The sequence below is a fragment of the Protopterus annectens genome, chromosome 16.part0 (genome assembly GCF_019279795.1).
Source record: "Protopterus annectens isolate FY-2018-M chromosome 16.part0, PAN1.0, whole genome shotgun sequence".
NCBI lineage: Eukaryota > Metazoa > Chordata > Ceratodontiformes > Protopteridae > Protopterus > Protopterus annectens.
The window spans coordinates 409,120,928-409,126,927 of NC_056750.1; the positions used below are offsets into that span (position 1 = coordinate 409,120,928).

Consider the following 6,000-nt stretch of genomic DNA (forward strand, 5'->3'; position numbering starts at 1 on the left):
CTTGCCTTCAAATCAGTGGGCAGAGGCATTGAAACAGGTCCCAACTCTCATATCCTAGGGGCAGTAGAACCTGCCCCCTCAGATCAAACGGGCAAAGGCTTTTATTCCAGACTATTCCTTTTTCCTAGAAAAGTAGGCACTTGGCTCCCCATCCTGGATCTATACATTCTGAACACCTCTCTGGTGGTCCCCAGATTCAAAAAGCTAACTTTGCAGCAGCTGTTGCCTATCCTAGCAAAAATGCCATCTCAGGCCAGTTCTCCTTATAAAAACAGACAACACCACAGTAATGTGGTATATCAGCAAACAGGAGGGGACCCAATCTTACCCCCTGTGCAGGTTAACCATGAGCCTCTGGCTTACAGCCACCTCCATGGGTCTACACCTAATTGGCCAATACCTGCCAGGAGTCAACACCCTGGCAGACCACCTAAGCAGAAACGTACTGGGCCCCCATGAATGGCAGCTCCACAGGGAAATCTTTTTGCAAATCACTCAGGAGTGGAGGACTCTGGAAGTGGATCTCCTTGCATCGCACCTCAACCACCAGCTGCAAAAGTTATGTACCAGGGAGTATCATCCCCTAGCATGGAAGGTGGATGCCGTGACCTTCCCCTGGAACTCCATCTTTGTGTAAGCGTTCCCTCCTTTGCCCCTTATTCCCAAGGTACTGATTAAAATAAGGGAGGAGAAACCAAAGGCCATCCTCATTGCTCCAGATAGGCCCAGGCAGCATTGGTACCCCTTACAGCCCCCCAAGCAGCTTCCCCTGATCTCAGACCTCTTGACCCAGGTGAGAAAGAAAATACTGCGCCCAGACTTAGACTCTCAGCCTTTCAGCATTGCTTATATCTTAAAGGCTAGCAAGGAGTCCCTGTTAAGTAAATCAATCCTAGACAACATCACAGAGGCCAGAAGGCCCAGCACCAGAAAATCATACGCAGGGAAATGGAAAAGATTCTGCTACTGGAACCAGACCAAAGGGGCCAGTACCTCCCATCCTTCCATCCCTCTTATCTTGGATTACTTAGCTGAGTTGCTCAATAGTGGCCTCTCTTTCTCTTCTATAAAATCTATGTCTCGGACAATTTGGCCCATTACATTTCAGACCCACCCCTCTTCTCTCAACATTTGATTAAGCAATTCCTCAGAGGGGCTTCTAATATCAGACCTCCCAGAAGGCCTCCCATGCCACCCTGGGACCTGAATTATGTTCTAGAAAAGCTACCTTTACCTCCTTTCGAACCTTCTGCTTCTACAGAATTGAAATACCTCTCCTGGAAGACTGCCTTCCTACTAGCTATCACCTCAGCCAGAAGATTATTAGAACTTCAGGCTGTCATGGCTGTTGAGCCCTTCATCATTTTCAATGCAGACAGGGCCTCTCTGAGGACTAACCTTTCCTTTATGCCCAAGGTGGTAACTGATGTGATCCTCAAGTAGGCCATTCACCTACCCACCTTCTTTCCCAACCCTCAAAACAAGAGGGAAAGAATTCTACACTTGGTAGACGTGCACAGACAACTCAGATGGTATCTGGACAGTACTAAACCATTTAGCAAAACAGACCAGCTACTTGTCAGCTTTGCCCCTGGGGCAGAGGGGAAGCCCATTTCCAAACCATTTCCAAATGGATGTCACACTGTATCCAAATCTGCTACAGACTACATGGGAACCCCCCCCCCCCGAAGTCTGTTCGTACCCATTCCACAAGTGCACCCTCCACTTCCACAGCCTTCCTCAGAGGAGTCCCCACCAGCGAGATCTTGGAAGCTGCCACCTGGACCTCTGTCTATACCTTTATGAAGAATTACCACCTACCTCTTTTTTCTAAGTCTAGGGCAGGGTTTGCCTCTGCAGTTCTGCAGGAACTGCTGACCCTTGGCCTAGGACTCTAAGCTGTCCTTCCATCCCTCTCCTCCAGCTTTGGGAATCCTCCCACAGGTGATGACTGCAACAGTGAAACACTAAGAACATAGTAGAGTTGTGTACACTTACCATAAATGTAGATGTTCGTGTGTATTCACTGTTGCAGTCCTGGTTTCCTTCCCTCCATCCCCCATATAGCATCTTCCCCTAGGGGGACATAAACTTCCCATGGTGGCTTTTAGCCACCAGAGCCACTTTTCCTTAATTACTTGTGCTTCTGACTGGGTAGGGCAAGAAAAACTGATGTAATGACGTCTGCTGCCTTGCTTTATAGCACTGACGACCTGATGTCAGACTACAGGTGACGGCAGCCGATGCAAAAAAACATTGACTCAGGTGTTCGGGCTGGCCGAGGGCTACCACAGCAGGGATAAACCCACAGGTGATGATTAGAACAGTGAATACACTTAAACATCTACATTTATGGTAAGTGTACATAACTGTACTTTAGAGTCTGCACAACTTCCATCATTTCTTTCCCATCCTACTTATGTTAAGCTCGACTCTTGGGGACTAGCGATTACTGAAATTCTTGGATCTGAAGTAGGATATTCATTTGTCTGCAACCTGTGGGTTATGGATCCGATATCGGATCCGAACCATAGTTTTCCAGCTATGGATCCAAGCTCTCAGCTCCTCCCCTCACCCATAATGCCCTGCTCTACCCTCATGACCCCAGATCTTGTTTGCCGCGCTGGTAACTGGATGTGGGTACATAGCTCTCAGCTAAGTGAACTCTTTTCTTGTTTAAAAATAGACAATTTTTTGTTTCTTTAACAAAATTTGTGTGAAAGTATTAGGTTTCCCTTTAATATAGACTGTTTTGAGTTTATTTTAAGTTAAAGTAAATAATTTTTATTCCCTCCCTCGCTGTTGCGTAGAGTGTGTGTGTAGGCCTGTGTGTTTTTGTTGTTTAAGTTACTTTCTGTAACTTTAGGTTTTATAGATTATGGCTGAACAGCCTAAATCTATATTTTAAAATGCTCGAGTGTGGCCATAAGCTCTCACCTGATGGCCACACTCTGTGTGTTAAGTGTCTTGGGGTTGAACACCTCACATCTGGTTGTTCCATTTGTGCAGGGTTCAACCCCAGGGCACTGAGGGAGCGGAGGTCAAGCTGGTCTTGGCGGGTCTTTTACCGCCGGACTCGGCTCCGGCCTCCGCTCCTTCGGGACTACTGTTCCTGCAGTTGTTCCCCTGTGGCACCCTCCTGCTCCTGGGACTCAAACTCCTGCTTCTGGAGAGGAGAGGGATGCTGCTAAAGGACCGGAGGAGAAGCACCTGCGGCGGGCCGAGACCTCTGTTTCTCCTCCTTCTCGGTCCCCTGTGTGCTTCTCACGGGTCCTGAGGAGGAGGAGACCCGATCTCCGTCGAGGCTATCGAGGAGGCACTCCAGGCCTACCTCGGTAGCCTCTTCGAATCTACCCATAGCCTTTCTGATGCTGATCTGGACGGATGATGAGAAGGTTCATCCAGGCCCAGATGCAGATGGGAGTGCTCTTGCCTCCCCCCTCGGGAGCTCTACACCCTTTTAAGCCTATTGCTCCTTCTCCGACCCGCTATCCGGGTTGGAGCCGAGCAGCCGGGCCGGGAAGGTCGGAGCCGATAGTACTTGGTGCCGGATCCGACCGGACCCGATCTCGGAGCCTGGATCCGAGCCGGATCCGGGGATCAGTGCTCGGGCGCCGTCTGTGTCGGGCGCACTGTCGCGGCTCGATCCACTCTTCGGATCCGAGGCGATTGTCGGATCCTTTGGTGATGTAGTGGAGAGGGCTCTGTTGAGGTCTCCGGACCCCGGCACGCTCCCTCTGCATTGGGCCAGGCTTCCACCATCCGGCCCCTGGGACAGCCGTTTCTGTGCCCCAAGTTGCTCCTATGGAGCAAATTGCTGCCGAGGACTCCTCTGACAGCCCCCAGAGGAGGCCCGAGGCACATTGACTCCCGAGTCTCACAGAAGACACGGACTTGGAGGAAGGAGGCTCCCCACGGTCACCCCGAGGACATCATGAAGTCTTCCTCGGACGAGTCCGTGTTCTTGGGCATTGGGCCCGTCTACCTCTTGGGTGTCCCCTGCCGACCCCCTGGTGGACCTTATTACCACCAGGGCGTGGAAGGAACCGGACACCGTGGAGCCAATTCCCAAAAGACCGGATAGGATCCTTAGTCCGCCCTCCGACAGGACCCATTGGAGTAAGGGGCCTCCTGTAGATGCCATGTTGATACGCTGCATCCCCCCCGAGTCCATTTCGGAGGAGGACAGAGTTCTGCACTCCACCAAAATGGCCACTCTTAGGTCAGTTACAAATCTACTCTCCCATGCAGCGGAGGGACAGGACTGGTCACTGGGCGTCAGGCCTGGCTCCGTCACTCTGAGCCCTTCATTTGATGGTTCTGCTCTGTTTGGCAAGACCGTGAAGACGCTGTCTGCCGGAATCCGCTTCTCTGCACCCCAGAGGCCCTATTCTAGGAACCAAAAGGGTCAGAAGAAGATGTGGTTCGAAGTCGCAGCAGTCCCAGCCTGCTCCGGACAACCAGTCCTTCCGTGGCAGAGGAGGACAGGAGGACGCCGCCCTAGAGGCAGAGGAACCTTTCTCTGAGGGTTGCCCGACTGCTCTACTCTGGAAGCAGTCGGGGACGTTGGGCACCTAGCGGCATGGGAGTCCATAACATCGGACCGCTGGGTTCTCCAAATCATATCCAGGGGATATCCTTTCCTTCACCTTCCAAAGTTAAAGTCCCTCCCAGGCGTCCCACCCGGTCAGCGGGAGGCGCTTTGGCAGAAATTGGCCATCTGCAGCCATCCAGCCCGTTCCCCAGACCAGATCGGATCAGGGTTCTACTCCAGATTCTTTTAGTGCCAAAAAACTAAGACCAATCCTAGACCTCTCTCTCTTGAATCTGGCAGTCCCCAAAGAAAAATTCGAATGGTCACTCTGCAATCTATTCTCCCCTTCTGGGAGAAAATCACTGGATGTGCTCGATAGATCTCCACATCCTGATGGACAGGCGCTCCAGGAGGTTTCTCCGCCCAGTCACTACCAGTTCGGGTCCTTCCCTTTGGTCTCACCACAGCCCCCAGGGTGTTTACCAAGGTACTAGCAGTGGTAGCGGCCCACCTGAGGCTTCAGGGGTGCAGGTCTTTCCCTACCTGACGCCCCAACAAGGCATCTACTTCTCTAGACTCCTTTCTCCATCTTGCTCCATTTCTGGGCATCACAATAAATACAAAGTCCACCACACAGCTCTTAGATTTCATAGGGGCCAGACTAGACACAAGGAGTTTACGAGCCTTTCTCACTGGACAGAGTTCTAAATCTGCAGCTCCAGGTGCGGGCCATTCTCCATTCAAATTCTGTTCCAGCGGAGTTGGTCCTGAGGGCTCTAGGGTCCATGGCCGGCTGTAGCACTTCTTCCTCTTGCCAGACTCAAATTCTACAGTGGGCGCTCTTAGTACAGTGGTCATACCTTGCTCTCCCATGCATCATCCCATAGCGATCAGCAAGGCTTTCCCTCTTGTGGTGGCTCCACTCCCGGATCTCAATGTTCTAGAGATGAGAAGCACTTCAGGACTTTCTTCCCTTGGGAACAATTGCGATTCAATCGGACAATATGTCTGTTGTCTGGTACATCAACAGGTCTTACCCTCTTGCACCATTCTGACCATCTTTTGCTTCTCCCTCAAACACCACGACAGTTTTTCTCTAATACCTCGTCTTCTGTATGCCTATCCACCCTTGCCTCTGATGCTGCAAGTTCTTCAAGCTTCTCGGGTGGGTTGCAGAATGATTCTCATTGCTCCATTCTGGCCTCGACAGATCTGGTTCCCCCCTTCCTAGGTCTCCCTTCGGTGAATCCTCCTTGGATTCTAGATCCCATCCGGATCTGATATCCCATCCATCCTGCATTCCTCCTCTGCTCCAGTTCCACTCTTGATGGCTATTTTGGTGGCAACCATCCACTAGAAAGCGGTTCCTCTCCCTGTAGTGCTTGATTTTCTAACCTCTCTCTTTAATGATGGTGCCAGCAGTTCCACAGTCAAAATTTCTCACTATCACATTGGTCAAGATTCTA

The 6,000-nt window shown here is 51.2% G+C and overlaps 1 protein-coding gene across 3 annotated transcripts in view; it reads left to right on the forward strand.

The window, feature by feature from the left end:
* The window catches only part of RC3H2 (ring finger and CCCH-type domains 2), a 2,406,224-nt gene that overhangs the window by 1,033,427 nt on the left and 1,366,797 nt on the right, over positions 1-6,000 (forward strand). The window lies entirely within an intron of this gene.